Source organism: Sphaeramia orbicularis, chromosome 13 (assembly GCF_902148855.1).
Source record: "Sphaeramia orbicularis chromosome 13, fSphaOr1.1, whole genome shotgun sequence".
In the NCBI taxonomy this organism is placed as follows: domain Eukaryota; kingdom Metazoa; phylum Chordata; class Actinopteri; order Kurtiformes; family Apogonidae; genus Sphaeramia; species Sphaeramia orbicularis.
The window spans coordinates 51,866,797-51,889,242 of record NC_043969.1 but is presented as its reverse complement, the minus strand read 5'-3'; the positions used below and the strand labels follow the sequence as shown (position 1 = coordinate 51,889,242).

General features: G+C 39.9%; 1 long non-coding RNA gene across 1 annotated transcript in view; it reads right to left on the bottom strand.

Annotated features, from left to right (window-relative positions):
- The window catches only part of LOC115432055 (uncharacterized), a 22,448-nt gene extending 241 nt beyond the window's left edge, over positions 1–22,207 (bottom strand). Inside the window, exons 1-2 of the long non-coding RNA XR_003937159.1 lie at positions 22,136–22,207; positions 3,606–3,676 (exon numbers count right to left, since the gene is read on the bottom strand). This is a non-coding gene — a long non-coding RNA (uncharacterized LOC115432055). The remainder of the gene's footprint in view (positions 1–3,605; positions 3,677–22,135) is intronic.
- Between the last annotated feature and the right edge of the window lie 239 nt (positions 22,208–22,446).

The following is a 22,446-nucleotide window of genomic DNA, read 5'->3' as shown; positions in this document are numbered from 1 at the left end:
AAATTAGTAAGAGGGAGCGAAGTGACCAAGCGGGGGGGGGGGGGGGGCCCTTTTGAAAAATTGAGGTAAAAATGGAACATTCTGGCGATTTTTAAAGCAATTTTTAAAGCAACCAATTAGGGCTGCAGCTATCGAATATTTAGTACTTGAGTATTCTACTGAAAATTCCTTCAATTAATTGAGTAATCGGATAAAACTTATTTTTGCTTGGTCAAAGAGCAATTATAAATACACCAGAGGAAATAAGGAATTTCACTTAATAATGAAGGACCAGTTGGTTTCCTTTTTATTATTTTTTTTATAAGTAACAGTTTTATTTGTTACATTCATATGGTTCATACGCAACAAAATGTATTTTCTTGACTAGAAACATTTTCAGAGAGGCAATTGTAAATACAAATAAAAATAAATAAAATTAATTACTTTCAACTTAGTATTTCATGTGAGTATCAAACATATAAGGCATTAATAATTTTTTAAAAAGGCATAAACATTGCCTTTTTGATGTGCAGCTGAACTTTGGCAGCTCTAAGTTTCAGAATTTTCAGTTTAGACTGAACAGGAATGTGTTGTGGCAGAAAAGAGACAAGAACATTAGAACAGGAACTGTGAACGAGTCCATGCAGGAACAGTTTGACACATTTCTGCAAAATTCAGGAGACTCAAGACAATGCCCCCCCCACCTTATCTGTCTGTCTCATAACCTAACCAGGACCAGACCGGACCGGACCGGACCTCAAAGATGAGGAAAAAGGTCACTTTTTAAAAACTGGAATTGGAAACGTTGGCCTTTTCTTCAAACTGATGAATTCATCAGTTGTAGGTGATTTCATTTAATGGCTGAATAGTCTGTGCAGCTCCACTTAAACCCACCCAGCTGATCAGATGCATTCAAAACTCACTGATTTGCATTTTCTTTGACCCACTTTTCAAACATTTGCACAAAAACACAACTGTGAACAGGTCCAGTGTTCAGGGCGGCTCTGAAAGGTTGGTTTGTGTGTTTCCAGACTCTGTCAAGACAATGACACCAAACAACAGTGGGTGTGTGGTGTGTGTGTGTGTGTGTGTGTGTGGTGTGGCGTTCTGGGCCTATAAGCGGCTAAATCCGTTTCCGTTCACGAGTTTGTGCTCTCTGCAGGACTGAGTCTAATCCCTGAACTGAATGACACCATTTAAACAGAGAACTGTAGGTTTCAGCTCCTCTGGACACACACACACACACACACACAAACACCCTACAGACACACACACCCTACAGACACACACACACACACACACACACACCCTACAGACACACACCCACACCTACAGACACACACACCCTACAGACACCCACACACACACCCTACAGACACACACACACACACACACACACCCTACAGACACACACACACACACACACACACACCCTACAGACACACACACATACATACACACACACACACTTTTAGACACACATACACACACACATACACGCATGCACACACATGCACACAGACACAGACACACACACACACATACCCTACAGACACACACACACCCTACAGACAGACAGACACACACACCCTACAGACACACACACACCCATACACACACACACACTCTTAGACACACACACACACACACACCCTACAGACACACACACACACCCTACAGACAGACAGACACACACACACACACACCCTACAGACACACACACACACACACCCTACAGACACACACACACACACACACACCCTACAGACACACACCCACACCCTACAGACACACAGACACACACACACCCTACAGACAGACAGACACACCACACCCTACAGACACACACACACCACATACACACACACACACACTCTTAGACACACACACACACCTTGAGACTTTTGTCCCCAGTTTGTCCTCAGATCTGTCCATCCTCAGTGTCATTGGTCCGTTCGTCTGTCTGTCATCCCTCAGCTGAATCTCTTCCCTCACAGTGAACAGTTTTAGTTCCATCCACCAGAAACAAACCATGTTTTACAGACACAGCTGGTAGGTGACTGGGCATCTGAGGAATTTTGTTGCGACGTGCATTGTGGGAAGTGGAGGTTCGCTCATCTGCCTGGCAGCGGCAACATATGTTATATGGATGAAACAAACACGATGCAGAAAGACTAACGGATTCATGATACTGAGGATATGACTGAGGATGGACAGACCGGATGAAAAACTGGTGATGAAAGCCTCCTGCAGCTTTAAGTCAAATCACAAATCACTAATAAATGTGGAACTGAACGTCTGAGTCAAAGACCACGACAATCTGAGGGAGTTTATGAAGGATTCTGTTCCTTCAGTCCTCAGTTCCATTCTAGATCCTTTCATCAGTTCTGTTCTAGATTTTATCAGTTCTGTTCTAGATCCTTTTATCAGTTCCGTTCTAGATCCTTTATCATTCCGTTCTAGATCCTTTTATCAGTTCCGTTCTAGATCCTTTTATCAGTTCCGTTCTAGATCCTTTCATCAGTTCTGTTCTAGATCCTTTTATCAGTTCTGTTCTAGATCCTTTTATCAGTTCCATTCTAGATCCTTTTATCAGTTCTGTTTAGATCCTTTTATCAGTTCCATTCTAGATCCTTTTATCAGTTCCATTCTAGATCCTTTTATCAGTTCCGTTCTAGATCCTTTTATCAGTTCCATTCTAGATCCTTTTATCAGTTCCGTTCGAGATCCTTTTATCAGTTCTGTTCTAGATCCTCTAGTCCAGGAGTGTCCAACCCTGATCCTCCAGATCTACTGTCCTGCATGTTTCAGATGTTTCCTTCTTCCAACACCTGGTTCAAACAATCAGCCTTTTCATGAAACTCTGCAGAAGACGATCTTCAGGTGGACTGGAGGAGGAAACTTCTAGAACATGCAGGACAGTGGCTCGGAGGGACCAGGGTTGGACACCGCAGGTCCTGGACCAGGGTTGGACACCCTGGTCTAATCTGTCCTCACCTCCTCTGGGGCCGTTTTCACTGATGCTTTAAACCTTTAATCTCATCAGAACCGGTGACTGGTCCAGACCGGATCATCTGTCTGACCTTTGCCTCGTGATTGGGAATGAAAACAAGGGTCAACTGCTGGTTCCACAGACGCAGTGTCTGAAACCATGATCTGAAGCGGACCACATGGTTCTGTGTGTTCACGCTTTAGTTTCAGATGTGCAGTGAACCTGCTCAGTCTGGATGAAGCTGGATCAGCTCCATGTGAGTTAAACAAACAGACTGGGAACCACAACGGATCAGAAAGACCCACCTCCGCATATGGACCGGTCCACACAGAACCAGAACCAGAACCTCATGTGGACTCAGTCAGCTGTTACAGAACCAGAACCTACCTCAGAACCAACACTGCACCGATTTGTGATGAAAGAGTAAAGACGTGAATGTTGCGATCATTTGCAGGATGGTTCTATCAGGTACTGACCCACAGAACCTGAACACAGCCAGAAATATACAAGTACTGATACTGGTACTAAGATTCCCTGAACCTGGTCTGAGGTCAGCCTGAACGTCAGGTCATCTGAGGTCAGTTCTAACCATCAGCTGATCTGAGGTCAGCCTTCACAGCTGGTCTGGACTCACCTTTGGTGCATCTCCTGGTTCTGGGTGACAGAGTCCATCCAACACAACACTTGTCTCCACAAACATTAGGACTGAAAGACACAGAAATGCAGCATGAACTCATTATGGAAAGGTCACCACAGTTTGAAAACAGACACTTTATTTTGCTTTATTACGGCTCTGAATTCAGCTCAACTTTGTTTATCTGGACTCTTAACGTTCACAGACTCAGGTTTCTCCTCGTTTATCTTTACAGTCAGACCAAATGCAGATCCAACGAATCTAAAGCACAAACCTTCACTTCTACTGAATGGATATTTGGTAGATTTCAATGTGCATCTTTCTTTTCTTTGAAGTTTAATTGAAATTTTCACATCATCTGAATTTGTCGTTTGCATTTGAGCCACTGACATATTACTTGACGTATTATTTGACCTATTATTTGTTGTATTATTTGATGTATTATTTGTCGTATTATTTGACGTATCATCCATCAACCATCCATCCGTCTGTCCCTCCGTCCATCCGTCCGACTTTTTTTAACATCAGGTGAACTTGTTTCAGACCTCTGGACTATAACATCTACTCCATATGATGTGACCAAAGTTAAAAAGGTCAACACAATAAACCAAAATACTGAGTAACTGTTAATAAAGTCAATAATTCAGAACTGAGCAGCTGCTGTTAATCTACTGATGGATTTAAAGGACGTCCAGAGGATGTGTCTGAGTGTGGACATGTCCTCTGTCCAAGGGATTTAAGCATTACTCACACTGTACTGGGTGTATTGTAGCAGAAGAAGAACCAGGAGGCCCCAGTCACACACACACACACACTCAGACACACACACACACTTGTTGTGTTTTGTTAATTCACGCTGTCATTGGAGCTGCTGTGACTGTCCGTTTACATCCTCCCATAGTCAGACCTATGGACATGACGTCATCAGTGAGGAAGCAGAGTCTCACACACACACACACACCACAACACACACACACGATCTGTTAAACAAGGGTTTCATACAACACTGTTCAGTAGACCCCCCCACCCCACCCAGGAAGCACTGTTAAACAACCTGTGTGTACAACCACATGCACACACAAGTACAACACTGTCTTCTCTACAGTTTGTATTTCTTTTATGAAAACTCAGCTGATTTTTCAAACTAATCTCATGTGTTTAAATGATTTCCAGGTGTGTTAATGTGAGTTCTGTATAAATAAATGTATTTATCTGATGACAGCTGTTCTCTATTCAAGGTTATTATCGTTAATGAAAACTAACGAAATGACGAAAACTAGAATTGTAAAAACATTTTCGTTAACTGAAATAAATAAAACTATAATTAAAAGAAAAAAACCATAACTGAAACTGTATTGTGTTTACAAAACTAACTAAAACCGATAAAAATTATGGATCAAATTCCCTAAGTTTTCGTCTTTGTCAATGTCGGATTGATATAAAATCCATTTTTTCGCTCAAGCAATTTTAGCTAGCGGCACCGTATGACACTTTTGGTCCGTCACTTGTGTTCACCTGTGGTTTCCAGCGTCTTCTGGTCCCCACTCTACCTGGAAACATGGAGACTAAAGTTGGGAGAAAGCAGCAGAGTCCTGTCTGGGATTTATTTGAATACGACAGAGAAGAAGAGAAAAGAGACAACAAAACTAAAATTAACACTAAAACTAAGCATTTAGAAAATAAGGATAACTAATATACACTAGCAAACCTCTCTAAAAACTAATTAAAACGAACTGAATTAGAGAAAAAAAAGTCAAAACTAAATAAAACTAAACTAGAAAGAAAAATCCAAAACTATTGGAACCTTGTCTATTTTAATCATAAAGTTTACTGAGTACTCTTATTCAACACATGACTGTTAGTGTAACTGAGCTACATTAGCTAATGCTAGCATTCATTTTATATTTAAATGGTCTTGTATGTATTATATGATCGGTCTGCTAATGAGATCAGATATTTTTAGATTAATTAATTAATCCTTTATTGTCAGTAAACAGTCATTTTACCAAACACTGAAATTCAGCCTCTGCTTTTAACCCGTCTGTAGAACATGCAGGAACACACACTCAGGGCTCGTGACTGCGACTGAATTACGATCGCATGCGCCTGAGAATTTCGGTAGTGCGACTGTTGTGAGATTACGATCGCACGGTGCGCCAATAAAAAATGAGCGAAAATGAATACGTGCGCCTAGAATAATGGCTGCAGAAGTAACTCGTCAGCTGAAAATAAACAAGCTCCACGCCCCGCTGACTGAAGCGGAAAATCTAGTCCCCGCCCCCTCGCGTGCGCAGGCGGCATAAACAAAGGGATCAATAACTCCACCGACGTTTGAAACAATCTCCCGCCAAACCGGTTAGTAGCGCTGGCGTTGTTCCAAGTATTTTCCCATGACGTAATGTATCCTGCAAGTCAGATGATCATGTTCGAATCACTGCTACACGATCAGCTGACCGTAACCAGCGAATCGAGGGCTAATGAATAAACAACAAGCGGTATCCAGACGGTACATGATTCGTCAAAAGTTTCTGCGAGCCTGTGGGCGTTGTTTGTGTAAACAGGGAAGATGAAGCGCTATTTCGGTTATTTTTGATGGCTTCTGTTTCAAAAGATTCGTCTTTCTTCTACAAACCCAAAGTATATACCACACACTGACAATTGTTTTGCACCTGTGTCAATGTAAGCTTTTTCTTCATACTCTATTCAAATACTTTATTCTAGGTTGTTAACATTGCTTAAATACATATAGGAATATTACTTGGTATGGCCAAGAGTTTTGCTTGTTCTCCAATTTTTTATATAATAGTGGTGCGCCTAGATTTTAGCCTGTGCTCCTAACTTTTTAGGGTTAGGAGCACAGTGCTCCTAACTTTTTAGGGTTGGAGCACAGTGCTCCTAACTTTTTAGGGTTAGGAGCACAGTGCTCCTAACTTTTTAGGGTTAGGCACAGTGCTCCTAACTTTTTAGGGTTAGGAGCACAGTGCTCACTAGGTCACATCCTAGGTCAAAGTTAATTTTGAGCCCTGCACGCTGCAGACTCGGAGCAGTGGGCTTACCATAGCAGGCACCTGGTGAACAAACAGGGGGTTAAGTGCCTTGCTTAAGGACACATCAGTTAACAAATTTTTGTTGGAATCGAACTGGTGACACTTCAGTCACAAGCCAACTCTCCAACCCTCTAGGCCACGTCCCCCCCAGTGCTAATTCACAAATTTACACATTATACAAAGTTCATATTACCGTTCTCATGCTACATTCATTCATTCGTTCATTTTCTGAACCTGCTTTATCCTCACTAGGGTCACGGGGGCGGAGCCTATCCCAGCTGTCTCCAGTTCATCTCAGGGCTGAGCTAGGGATGTAACGATTACCGGTATAACGATAAACCGCGGTAAAATCACAGACGGTTAGTATTACCGTTTAAATTCTAATTATCATGATAACTGTGTTTGATTACCACACTTTTCAGGAGAAAACACCTATGTAAAGATCTGCTTTTATGTCAAATATTTGAGTATAGTTTTAATTTATTACAACTTTAATTTTCTATACCTAATACTTGGAACCAATATTCACTTTTAAAGTCTTTGAAAAGGTTCATTAAACATCTGTGTGTTATTTATGCAATAAATTATATACATTTTCAAGTCGGATTTTATATATTTCTTTGTGTTTTTTGTCCTTTTATGCTTTTATAGTAGGTTAAAGTGAAAAAATAACAGACAGATGATATAGATGAAGTTGTGCTGAAAAAACAGATCCCAAACATGTGATAGTAAACATTTGTTTATATAGTATATAAAGGCCAAATCAAAAGGACTGAAAAACAGACAAAAATGGCTCAGACCACTAAGGGTTAATATCTGAATGTTTCTGACACAGAAGGGACATTGTGCCGATTATTTTATTTGGTTTTTGTTGTTTTTTTTTTTCAGAATACAACTTGGTTAAATTATTTCAGTGTGTGTATCAGTACTTTTTGAACATTTTGAGCACAATCTCAACAATACTGCGATAATAATGATAACCGTGATAATTTAGGTCACAATAACCGTGATATGAAATTTTCATATGGTTACGTCTCACAGCTGAACATATAGAGAGAAACAATCACTCTCACATTCACACCTGTGGACATTTTAGAACCCATTAACCTATCAGTGCATGTGTTTGGATGGTGGGAGGAGCCAGAGTACCCCAAGAGAACCCACACAGACACGAAGAGAACATGCCTCAAACATCCATCGATGGTGTTGGAATTGAACCCAGGACCTTCTGTGTGAGGCACCAGTGCTATCTGTGTCTCATGTTACATAATCACATAAAATGTCCTGTTCAAGCTCAACATGACTGTGTCCGGTGTAGTCTGGTCCTCTGATCCAAATATGGACACTTCTGTCCTCAAAACGACTGCAGCTAAAGTCCAGTCTTCAAAGCTCAGTCCACAGTGGACATTAGTCTCTTTTCCATTGATCCTCAAATATGGTGAATGTAACTTGTGCATAAAAATTTGTCTAATGGAAAAACAACAATTTCACCCAAACTCTTGTTTTTCTCTGAATAGTTGTTGTTGTTGTTCGAGGTGTTTTTTCGTAGTTAAATTGGTATGTGACCCAAAACTGTCATGGAAAGACCTTTGAGTCCAACTGGAGTCACATGACCAAAACAAACAGATGTGGATGGATGTTAGAACAAGAGAAGAAGAAGAGTTGAACCCAAACATGTGTGTGTATGTGTGGACACAGCAGGAAAGCACATCAGTTTAGAATTTAGGAGGCGATAGAGGAGGAACCAGCATTCTAGATTCAAAACAACACAGATTTATGTTCATGTTTCTGGAAGGACTGACACTGACATCTACCAGAAGAAAGAAACTCATCAGCACAGCAGGGATTGAATGGACAAACCGACATTACACACTTGTGTTTGGAACACATTAATATAAATATGGGACAGTTTAGCTCAGATGGACCATGGAAAAGAGACTAGTGACACCCTAACCCTAACGTCAGACCTTTATGTTCTAAATAATATTTAAAGTAAAATACTGCAGACATGAGACAGTCCACTTCAGATAAACTGTTGGTGTCTTTAAATGAATCGCTGAATTATTTTATGTTTATTTGCTGAATTGTCTTTGATGTTTGAGTGTTTCATGTCTGTAGATGAACCGTGAACAGGCTGCCTAGTGTTCTAGTGTCAGAGGAGGAGGATGAAGAAACAGGCTTTGATTATTCAGAGTTAAAGGCCTTTTAAAGAACAGAGGGGACATGGCTCAGAACGTCAGCTGATGCCATACTTTTTACTTTCAGTGTGAATGAAGGCAGCTGTGAATCCACTAAAACTAAAAAAAAAAAAAAAAAAAAAAAAAAAAACATTTTCCCGTCTGTTTTCTGATGAAAGCTGTGACCCAGATGGACGCCGAGGCTCTGGGGTGTGTTTGGAACGGTTTTCAGACGACTGCGGAGCTCCGAAACACACACATACAAAGGATAAATCAGACTCCACCTGTAGAACACACACCTGCATCACAGACCAGAGCCGTTCTGCTGTCCTTTATGACAGAACCGTTTGTTTTCCACTGACGGATACGATCAGGGATGGAAGCAGATGAAAATTTCATATCACGGTTATTGTGACCAAAATTAAAACGGATATCATTATTATCACGATATTATTGAAATTATGCTCAAAATGTTCAAAAAGTACTAACACACACACTGAAATAATTTAACCAAGTTATATTTAAAAAAAACAACCAAATAAAATAATCGGCACAATGTCCCTTCTGTGTCAGAAACATTCAAATATTAACCCTTCGTGGTCTGAGCCTATTTTGTCTGTTTTTCAGTCCTTTTGATTTGGCCTTTATATACTATATAAACAAATGTTTACTATACCCATGTTTAGGATCTGTTTTTTCAGCACAACTTCATGTATATCATCTGTCTGTTATTTTTTCACTTTCACCCACTAAAAACATAAAAGGACAAAAAACACATACACAAAAAATGATAAAATCCGATTTGAAAATGTAGATAATTTATTGCATAAATAACACACAGATGCTTAACGAACCTTTTCAAAGACTTTAAAATCAGGGCTGTCAAACTCATGTTAGTTCAGTTCCACATTCAGCTAAATTTGATCTGCAGTGGGCCGAACCAGTAAAATAAAAACATAATAATATAAATAATGCGAACTCCAAACTTTTCTCTCTGTTTTAGAGTGAAAAAAGTAAATTTACACTATGAACAGGTTTACATCTCCAAACTATCCTTTCAAAAAGATGTGAAGAACATGAACAAACTGGAAAAAATCAGTGTAATTTGAACACTATTCTGCCTCAGTTTATCATTTCCACATGTACATTAGAACTTACAGATCACAGTGGATCTACAAACACAAAAACATCATTAACAGACAGATATTGTTAAAATTGTACTGACTTCTCTTACAACATTTCAGGTTGTTCTTATTTCTTCAGGTTATTCACATGTTTGTGAAATTATACTATGTTTTAGTGTCAATACATGTGTAAATAGAGAAAATTTGGAGTTGACATTATTTATATGTTTTTATGACAGCATTTACTGGTCCTGCCCACTTGAGATTGAATTGGTCTGAATGTGGAACCTGAACTAAAAGGATCGTTAATATCTTCAGTGTAATTTTTGCATTTCACAAATTCATCCCAGGGGCCGGACTGGACCCTTTGGTGGGCCGGATTTGGGCCCCGGGCCACATGTTTGACACCTGTGTGTTAAAAGTGAATATTGGTTCCAAATATTAGGTATATAAAAGTAAAATTGTAATAAATTAAAACTATACTCAATGTACCCCTCACCTTCTAAACAAAATAAATCCCCAGATCTCCTCCCTGTGTGGAAAGTGTAAAAACGAGTAGGGACATACTACCACTGTGTTTGGCAGCGTCCCATGATAGCCAGATATTGGAAAAACATCACTAGGGAGCTCAGCTCAGTCTTCCAAAAAACAGTTCAGCAGGAGCCTGTCTGGTTTCTCCTGGGAGTACTTGGGGGGGGGGCAGCCCTCACTGTCTGCTGCACAGCTTGTATGGATGGGCAAACTAACACTGACCCTTTCAGGCACATCAGTTCTTTTTTTTTTTTTTTTCTATTTGATTTTTTGTGTATTGTTTATATTATATTTTTTTTTTTTTTTTCTATTGTTTGATTTTTTGTGTGTATTGATTATTATTTATATTATTATTATTTTATTATTATTATTATTATTATTAATGTTTCATATGTTTTGTATTATGTCTGTGTCTGAAATAAACTAACCTAAACTTTTACTTCTGGCAAGGAGATGTGTTTGTTTCAGTGGATTAAAGCTAAACCTCCATCTGTAACACAGTGGTGAAGGAAATCTTTAAGGTCTTTCCTGTGGAGCGCCTCAGCGCTACACTGAAGGGCAATGACAACTTGTTTTATAATGTCTGGCATCCCTTCCTGAATTACCTTCCCGACGACACCGCTGACTTGTTGAAGAAAGGGCGGCCGTATTTGTCTTCACTAATAAGTCATAGAATATTTTTACTCTTTATCTCCTCCTTTGTATCACCCCAGTGTAAATGTATATAAGCTATATGTGCAGTTTATGTCTGTGAATCGTTGTTTTCTTTTGTGGTTTGGCTGTATCTGTGCTGTGTTGTTCATTGTTTGTTGTTTGTGAAATCAATAAAATATATTGCAAAAAAAAAAAAAAAAAACTATACTCAAATATTTGGCACAAAAGCAGATCTTTACGTAGGCGTTTTCTCCGGAAAAGTGCGGTAATCAAACACAGTTATCATGATAATTAGAATTTAAACAGTAATGCTAACCATCTGCAATTTTACCGCCGTTTATCGTTATACCGGTAATCGTTGCATCCCTAGATACGCTCGCATTCAGTGTTCTCAGACTCCGCCCTCATTGGAAACACGTTGGTCCTTCAGCCTCAGCGTGAGTCCTCAACAGTCACTTTGAAGCAGAAAACACCTCTTTCCTCTTTTCACACTCTCTTCCAAACATCCTGTTGTTAACCCTTTAAATCTGCTCTGTTTACTGACTCACACCCACACACACACACACACACCACACACACACACGCAGGGCTGTTTCCTATCTGGGGGCCCTAGGCAAGAAAGTAAAGTGAGGCCCCTAATACGCGAAGATGTGGTGGTCAAATCACCGAAAAAATAAAATCCAGATGTGATTTTCTGTTTTCTGGTGCATTTAATGAGTCATGAATTACTCTGTATTACGCTACACAGAGTATCCACTAGAGTGTAGTAAAGGACACAGTGTCTTCAATTAGGCACTGTTGATGGGAATGGCACAATTTGGTTATATTATGTTTATTTTTGTTAACAAGTCAAAACATGGTAAAACATTATTATTATATTATTATTATATTATTATTATTAATAATAATAAAAAGAACTATACATGCCAAGACTTTTTGGAACAAAGTGCTTTTTTCTTGAACAACACAATATATGTGTTAACAGATGTATTAAAACAGTGAAATAACGTACACTATCTTTGACAACATGGTACAACAAAGATTGCTGTTAAAGAACCATCAAAATTAAGAGTTTTAGAAACGTTTGCGGACTTTAGCTCGCACAAAAGCAGTGACCAAACCTTCCATGTTCAACGACTTCCTGATGTCGTCCTCTATTGACATAAGTGCCAGTCCTCTCAGGTGTTCTTGGCTCATGGACCATCTCAGGTAAGATCACACACACCCACACACACACCACACACACACTTATCTTTGTATGTTTGTGGGGACCTGATGTGGACATAAGGCATTCCCCACACACTTCAGTCCCAAAGTGACGACTTGAACACACTTTCATTCCCTGTGACGTCACATGTATCATATGCATTCATACATGACAGGACTGAACCAACAGCTGTACAGCACCAACAGTAAACTGCACAACGAACCTGCAGTAAAGGAACTGTAAGAGTGGACGTAAAGATGGACGCCTCCAGACCATTTGGACCCAGCGTGTTCAAATTAATGACTCAGTTCCTGCAGTAAAACAGTCAGATCCATCACCTCCAAACGGATCCTTTATCCTGGTCATGTCTGTAAAACTAAGTCTGAACTCTGTTGGATTCATACGGACGTGACTGACTCAACTGGAAAGGAGTTCCGTTAAAGACACTAATCCTTCTGATCAGAAGAACAACAAACAGAGTAAATCAGACATGTTTATTTTTCTCACATCCTGATAGAAGGACAAAAAATTAAGAATGTAACTGAATTTAAATATTTAGGTGTTACACTTGACCCAAATGTAAGCTTTAAAAGGAACAGTAAAAATGACATACAATCAAATGCAACTGTGCTCATTTCAGATCTATCAGAAACTCACTGTCCCCTGAAGCGTCAAACATGGATCTAAAGCAGGGTTCTCAAACTCATGTTCTTTCAGGTCCCATTCAGCCCAATTTGATCTGCAGTGGACCGGACCAGTCAAAGAACAGAAGAACCTAGAAATAATGACAACTGACAATTTTTGTCTTTGTTTTAGTGCAAAAAAACCCCCATTAAATTATAAAACTACTTACTTTTATAAACTATCCAAACAAAAAAGATGTGAATAACCTGAAAAAACTGAAATTTCTTCAGAAAAATCAGTGCAATTTTAACAACCTTCTGCCTCCACTTCTCATTAGTCCATGTGCATTCTGGATCAGATCTACAAAGACACTAAACACTGAGGAACAGGAAGAAAAGAGTTCAAACTGGGCTGAATTTTCTTTAGATATTTCAGGTTGTTCATATTTCTTCAGGTTATTCACATTTTATTGTTACAGGATAGTTTGTAAATGTAAATATTTTCAGAATTTAATGTTATGTTTTGCACTAAAACAAAGACAAACATTTGAAGTTGTCATTATTATAACGTAATATTTTTTTCACATCAAACCCAGAACAAAATATGGAGTTATTATTTTTTTGTCGGTTCTTCTGCTGTTCTTATTTGACTGTAGATCAGATTGGTCTGTATGTGGAACTGGAACTAAAATGAGTTCCACAGCCTGGACTGTGGAATTTTTTACACTTTGTAAATTCATCCCAGGGGCCGGATTGGAACCTTTGGTGGGACGCATTTGGTCCCCGGACCGCATGTTTGAGACCCCTGATCTAAATGCACCGATAGTTCCACATGTTCTGGACGGTCTGCCCAGTTAGTGGCAGGCTTGTAAATCTGCCCTTAAGCCTCTAGAGTCATTGTAGAAATATTCTCTCAAAATTCATGACAAGAAAAGACAAGTGTTCTATCACCGCGCAATTATTTCCGAGGCACAAAACAGCATTTGCAAATTCAGCGTTCTTCTGTGTGGCCATGTGACAGTGCACTGTAAGAGCGGATAAGTTGAGTTCACTTAAAAAATCTGAGGTAACACGTTGCCTTAAAAAATGTAAGTAATGAGTAATGAAAACTTGAGTGCATTAAACTTAAATGCTTGATTTGAATGGAATTGCTATTTTAAGTCCAACACACTAAATGCCAAGTTAATTTAACTTAAAATTTGTTGCAATGTTAATTGCTTTGTATAATCATTAACTTAATATCATTAGTTCATTGAACTCAATTCCAAGTTGATTTAAATTAAAATCTTTTGCAATATAAACTGCTTTATATAATTATTCTACTTAATATATTGTAGCATGGATGGAAGTTAGACAGGGGGTTAACTCAGTGTAATTTGCCAGTGCAGGAAGTGCTTTTAATTTAGCAAAGCGTACAGATCTATTAAAATAGAAACACTCATAGGTGAACAGTAAATCCATTGTTGGGTCTATGGTTCTGACTGATGGTGCAGCTCTACAAAATACAAAAACAAACCCAAAAGGCCAATAAACACTGACATATACACACTCAGTCCAAATGAACACCACAGCACACCCCCGAACCCCTGCACAGAAAACAACACATTTTTAACAACAGGCCCAATACCCACATGCAATGCACAGATAAAAAGGTGTGGTCATGACTAAAACTGAGTGATTTAAATCCATTCAGCTGAAACTTTTTCATACTTTCGACTCTGTCTACAAATTAGTAGAATATACTGAACATTTTATAGTGGAATAAAACTGACATCATTTAAGTGCATTGTAATTAAAGTATTTTAGTAAATACAAAGTCCGGGCTTACAGTGTGGATCACATGACTAACAGAACTACTAACAGTTCCAAACTCTCACACATTCTCCCACATGGTGAAAAAACAGCTGCTCTCAAACCAAACCTGTAGATCTGTAACAGGGTCAATTATTTCACAGCATTGTGTGTATGGAGATGATATTGTGTATTGTTTGTAATAATTACACAAAATCTGTTCATTTTATTTTCATTTCTTTTGGTTAATACCTGACTTTATGGGTGTCCGAGTCAGTATGTGGAACTTTTAATTTGACTCTGTTCCCCAACAGTGTGACACTGCCCGCTAGAACTAGAGTTTTGGCGCCTTTACCTTTTCCCTTTGGCAGAGGTAAGCAGCCCTGCAGTCGGAACATTTTTGGTTTAGCTTCTCCTAAATTAATTTTTACATGAACTAGTTAGTTCAAACTGTTTGAGGTGCTTATGATGCGCTGAAACACATTTCTGTATCATTTGGTTTGTGTAGGAGCTTGTTTTACGGGGGTCGCTGACCAGAGGTTTTTGTGTTCCATGCCACTTTTGTCAGGTATGCTGTATTTTATTTTATTAATTTAATGTATTATCCCTTTTGTTCCAGAGCTATGGAAGTAAATCTGTGTCTTCAGATTTTGAATTATAAAAGCAAGTGAATTTCTAGCACTGTTTTTTTTTTTTTTTTTTTGCACTGAAATTAAGTATCTGAATTTTTTGCACCTGAATTTCTTTAATCCTACATTTATGAACATAGTTGAATTCAGAGACAAACAATTCAGGTGCAAAAATTCAGTGCAAAAAAAATTCAGATACTTAATTTCAGTGCAAAAACAATCAGTGCTTCAAATTCAGTGTCTTTTATAATTCAAAATCTGATGACACAGATTTACTTCCATACAGATCTCTTCGGGGGAGGGCCATGTTTTACAGGGGTCGCTGACCAGAGGTTTTTATTTTAAGCCACTTTGTCAGGAGCCGAAAAAACAACGGAGACTGCCTCCAAAGTTATACATGCGGGTCTCATCCTTAAAAAAAACAACGCAGAGTCCGACACCAACAGATTTAATGTAATGCAGTGTAAACATGTTCAGAGTGTGTGTGACGGACTGCAGTGGACCAGTAAGAGTGAGTGGTTGGATGGGAATGAATATTTTATATAGATGGAGTTACAGAAATGCAGTTTTTACTGTTTTTTGTATGTTTTAGTTTTTATTAATGTCTGTTTTTTTTTTATGATAACATCAGCCTGAACAGGGACGACAGGTAGAAATTAACGCTAGTGCTAGAACCTGGTCCATCTGTCCTGTTTAAGGTTCATGTATACTGTGCATGGTCCCTGTCTAAATAAATAAATAAATAAAATGAAAAAATGAAAATGAAATCACTTGGATGTTCCATCAGTGTTTAACCTTCTCAGTTGTCCTTCAAAGTGAACATCTGTCCCTCCTCATAGGTTCTATTCTGCTGATATATGTGATGGATAAACAGTGTGTTGAACAGATTTACACCAACAGAATCTCCGAGGTGGACCATGTTCTTGTAGATTTGAAAAGTCCAACCTAAGGATTGGACTGGATTTTCCTCCATAATATTCAAATGAGTTCAGGTCAAAGGTCATGTTTGGTCATTGTATGGAGCTGCAGACGGATTAAAGGCACTATTTCACTCTTATATGTATGATATAGAAGTGGACCCAACTGCATCAGAGCTTTGATGGGATTTGGAGGAAATATTTGGTGGTTGAAGGTGAAGTCAAATGGAGCCGAGTTCAACATCTAGAGGTTTAAAGAGTTGGACAAGATCAATATTGGAACCAGAAGATGGATCCAACTAGGAATCAAACTGACAACTACGTATGAGGAAGTCTAGGACAGAGGGACAGGTAAGGACAGGATTCCATCTCAGCAGACCTGATCTGGGTGTGGTTCTGCTGCTCATGGATGTGTTTATGACTAAACTCTTTTCAATCTTGTCTTTTAAATGCACTTTTTTTATTTTATTTTAATGTCTTGCTTTACTATATTTTAATTTCAGTGTTAATTTAGTTAATTTAGGTTTTTTTTTAATGGTTTTAATATAATTAATATCTTTCTTTTATTCTCTGAATGCATTTTGTTTTCTTTTTCCTTCTGTGATTTGTTTTTTCGGCCTTTGTGAAGCCCTTGGCCTTCCCCTGTGCATGACCAGTGCTGTATAAATAAACGGGCCTTGCCTTCATACCTCTGTGCAGGTTGGAATCACTCATCATCTACAGTTACTGATTTGGTTTGACCTGAGTGGAGGGATCTGCAGGAGGATGGAGGTGTTTGACCTGTTCACATGGACAACCGTCTGGTGTCACATTCACACCTACAGCCTGTTCACAGGGTCCAGTTAACCCTTTAACCCCTGAACCCTGACTCCAGGTAAAGGCCGTTGAGGTGCATGTCTTTGGACATCGATTGGACAACTGCAGTTTTACTGGATCTCTGTCAGAGGAGGTTGACTCTTTAAGCGCTTAAAACATGTTTGGGAATTTCTGCTTTATTATGGGTGGAAGGTGGAGCATCATTCGGACATTCTCAGGCACAACAACATCACTCATGTGGGCTTTTTGTAATTTTCTCCACCTTTTAAACCCTTGGATATGATGGTGTCTGCACTGGAAACATCAGCTGAGTGTGGACGAACCAAGGTTATTATCGTTAACGAAAACTAATGAAATGACGAAAACTAGAACTGAAAAACATTTTCATTCACTGAAATAAATCAAAACGTTCAATGATGGACAAAACGATAACTAACTGAAACTGTATTGTGTGTTTACAAACTAAAACGGATAAAAATTATGGATAAAATTCCCTTCGTTTTCATCTTTGTCAAGGTCAGATTTTGATGAAATCGATTTATATCCCTCAAACAATTTTAGCTAGCAGCACAAAATGATATTTAAGGGTCCGTCACTTGTGGTTTCCAGTCGTCTTCTGGTCCCCACTCTACCTGGAAACATGGAGACTAAAGCAGCAGAGTCCTGTCTGGGATTGATTTGAAAACGACGACAGAGAAAGAGAAAAGAGACGACTGAACTAAAATTAATACTAAAGCTGAACTAAAACTAAGCATTTAGACAAAAATGAAAACTAACATGATGGAAATGTGTCCAGAGCTGCATTAGAGCCCCGTCTGAATGTGGCCCCAGAGTTTACAGAGCGCTCAGTTCACAGTGTGTGTGTGTGTGTGTGTGTGTGTGTGTGTGTGTGTGTGCGTGTGCTGTTTGCATCCATCTATCACTTTACTGTCAGTCAGACTCACACTCGCGCCGCTAACACACACTCACACAGAGAATTTCACACATTCCTCCACAGCTGATTGCTCAGGTCTTTATAGTGGGGCTGTGTTGACACTGGTTCAGGCAGATCAAACACTAACAGCTGTGAAACCCACCTGGACCAAACAGGACCCACCGCTCTGTGGTCCACATCCAACTGAACTGTGGTCTGGATCAGTGCACTATGAAAATAGGTTTGTTACTTCATGAATGAATAAATAGAAATCACACACGATAAAAAGGGTGGAAGAACCTGAGACGCAGCAGAAGCAGAAGAAGCCCACCGTACGGCCTGTGAACACACACCTGATCAACGATAGAAAAGCTTTAAAAACTGCATGAATGTACAGTTTCCACTGTTGGATCTGCAGAAGGTTCGAAGTAGAGTTTCAAAACACACAAGAAGAAATGGGAGTGAGACAAAAAGTGTGAGTAAGAAATTTATTGAAAACAACAATTGAACTGAATAGTCTGTTCATCAGTTTAAGAGCACAGAAAAAAAAAAAAAAAAAACTGAAACAGGAATAAAAGTTTCAAAAAACGACTCAGTAATGAATGACTCCACTGTTCTGGTTGATCACTTCTACAATTTGTTTCAACATTATTTCTTCTTCTTCTCCTTCTCCTTCTCCTTCTCCTTCTTCTTCTCCTTCTCCTCCTCTCCTCCTCCTTCTTCTTCTCCTCCTCCTCCTCCTTCTTCTTCTTCTCCTCCTCCTCCTCCTCTCCTTCTTCTTCTCCTCCTCCTCCTCCTTCTTCTTCTTCTTCTTCTCCTCCTCCTCCTTCTTCTTCTCCTCCTCCTTCTTCTTGCTCCAGTGGTGCAGATGTCTTCATGGAGGACATCCACTGTCTGGAACTGATGTCCATTTTTGGTCACTTCCCTTTCCATCCATCCACAGATGTCCTCAGTGTGCTTTAGATGAGGGGGACATGCAGGACAGTCCACCACAGTGGGGCTGTCCCTCTGTCATCAGGATGGCCACGCCCCTCCACTGGCGATTGGCATGCACCCTCCAAAGGAACTACTATCTGCCTCTCAGACGGTAAAAAGTGCTTTTAGGATGCTTCAAATAACCATTATTAATAAAACTGTGTTAAATAATAATAAATGAATAAAATATAAACAAAAAGGAAAACCAAAAAAAACAAAAATTAACCTCTGCGATATTTGCATTTGATAAATACCTAAAAATATCAATACACTACTTTTTAATATCGATACAGTATCGTGAAATGAAATATCACGATAAACTGCAGAACCGATATTTTCTCACAGCCCTAGTCATTATATTCTGTACATTTTTATGCTGTTTTGTATTTGACGTAGATCAGATGGTCCTGTTTGTGGAACCTGAACTAAAATGAGTTCCACAGCCTGGACCTGTGGAATTTATACACTTTGTAAATTCATCCAGGGGCCGGACTGGAACCTTTGGTGGGACACATTTGGCCCCCAAGCCACACGTTTGAGACCCCTGACTTAGAACCTTCTGCAGATCCAACAGTACATGGTACCTAGTACATATTTGAAGTACTTGTACTTCAGCTGATATTTCCACTTCCAGTTCATCTCACACACAAACGCTCCCTGTTCGCAGACACTAAACCTCCAGTAAAAGTCTCCAAACACTGTTGTAAACACGGGTCCTTTTAAGCCCCTGAACCCACTGACCCACAGTTCTGTTGGATTTGGACATACGAGGTTTCACTAGAATCTGAAAGTCCCACCGTCTGATGGATGGAGGAAAAGGAGGAGCCACACTCTAATGCTCCGCCCACACAGCAGGTCTTAATGCATAATTCTGATTTGTTGTGTGTTGGTTCATATTCTACATGTAAATGTGACTTCTATCAGTTTTGAGTCTGAACTGAATGTGACCCTGAAGTGACCCACATGCACTAAAGAGGTCCTGAAGTGACCCACATGCACTAAAGAGGTCCTGAAGTGACCCACATGCACTAAAGAGGTCCTGAAGTGACCCACATGCACTAAATAGGTTCTGAAGTGACCCACATGCACTGAAGAGGTTCTGAAGTGACCCACATGCACTGAAGAGGTTCTGAAGTGACCCACATGCACTGAAGAGGTCCTGATGGAATACAAGACCACGCAGACACACACTGTGTTTACAGAAGGAAATATGGTTTTCTCCACTCCCACCAACAACTGGGACGTTAAGTCACATTGGAAAATATCAGGTCTGGGTCAGATGTAGGACCACATATGAAAGTGGTCTGGGTCAGATTAGGACCACATATGAAAAAGTGGTCTGGGTCAGATTTAGGACCACATATGACAGTGGTCTGGTCAGATTTAGGACCACATATGACAGTGGTCTGGGTCAGATTTAGGACCACATATGACAGTGGTCGGGGTCAGATTTAGGACCACATATGAAAAGTGGTCTGGGTCAGAATTTAGGACCACATATGACAGTCCGTCTGGTGTCAGATTTAGGACCACATATGAAAGTGGTCTGGGTCAGATTTAGGACCAACATATGAAAAGTGGTCTGGGTCAGATTTAGGACCACATATGACAGTGGTCTGGGTCAGATTTGGGACCACATATGACAGTAGTCTGGGTCAGATTAGGACCACATATGACAGTAGTCTGGGTCAGATTTAGGACCACATATGACAGTCGTCTGGTCAGATTTAGGACCACATATGACAGTGGTCTGGTCAGATTAGGACCACATATGACAGTAGTCTGGGTCAGATTTAGGACCACATATGACAGTCGTCTGGGTCAGATTTAGGACCACATATGACAGTCGTCTGGGGTCAGATTTAGGACCACATATGAAAAGTGGTCTGGGTCAGATTTAGGACCACATATGACAGTGGTCGGGGTCAGATTAGGACCACATATGACAAGTGGTCTGGGTCAGATTTAGGACCACATATTGACAGTGGTCTGGGTCAGATTTAGGACCACATATGACATGTGTCTGGGTCAGATCTAGGACCACATATGACAGTGGTCTGGGTCAGATTTAGGACCACATATTAAAGTGGTCTGGGTCAGATTAGTGCTGACCATAATCCCAGTGGGTCCATCCACTGTCGTTTATTAAAACTCCATGGGTGTTTTAAAACTTTCTTTTGTTCATTTAGTTTCTTTTGTTTTTTATGTAATTTTACTTGGTATTTTATTGTTTTTGATCATTACCTTCCGCCAAGGAGGTTATATTTTTGCTGGCGTTGGTTTGTTTGTCTGTTTGTCTGTCTGTGTGGAAGAATAACTGATCTGCCTTAGCGCAGGTCTGCGCTCTCCGGGTGCCTCTAGTTCTGTATTTTGTTGCCCATTTCATATTTTTCCTTATTTTTTGAAATCATTATTTATCATTATTTTGTTGAGGATTGTTATTCATTCTTGTCCATTTTATTGATCAATTTGGCTTTTTATTCATCTTCTCGCGTTATTTTATTCCTTTTTAACTTAACTTTGGTGAAGTTTTTGCTTATTTTTCATGTTATTTGGGGTTTTCTACAGCTTTCATTCCTTTTTGTTCATTTTAATTTCTCATTGAACATAAACGAAGGTGTGTCCATCCACTGTCATTGTACAACTACCATGGTTTTACTGGTGAATTAATGTTACAGAAGATGACTGTGTTTCCATGGGTACCTACAGAGCCCTCTGAACGTCCAAATATGGTCATATCTGATGACCAGGAAAGACGAAGAACTGATTTGACACCAATTACTGACATGGATTGATAGGATTAGTGGATCAACAGGAATTTAAACAGTTTAGATCAGGAGATGGTTTAGGTTAAGGGGGACGTTTGGGTCTTTAAGGGTTAAATCAGGTTTGATTCTACTTATTTGATCTATTTTAAACTCAGTTTGTCTAAAATAAACACACACTGGCTCTAACTGCACTAAAGTCGTTTTTTTGTTTGTTTTGGGGTTTGTGTGTGTGTGGGTGTGTGTGTGTGTGTGTGTGGTGTGTGTGTGTGTGGTGATGTGTGTGTGTGTGTTGTGTTGGGGGGTGGGGGGGGTGGGATGCATCCCTGCGACAGACTGTACCCCGTCCCGTTCTGCTCACCCGGTCACAGGTGTCCTCCTGGCGGCCCAACCGTCGGCCCCCGGTCCCGGTGGTGGTCTGCCGGCCGGGGTCCTGCCTCCTCCGCCCGGCCTTGGCCCCTGGAAGCCCCCCAGCCCGGCCCTCCAGCTGAACCCGGTCCAGCGGAACCCGGACGGACTGGACTGGAGGATTTGGATCCGCGAGGCCCTCGGATGATCCAAGTCCGGTGAGAAAAAGTAAAATCCACCAGAAGAAAAAGAGCCGCATGTTCCAGTTCAACAAGAAAACCAACCAGAAATAAACCCGAACCGAACCGAACCACGTGTTTCAGT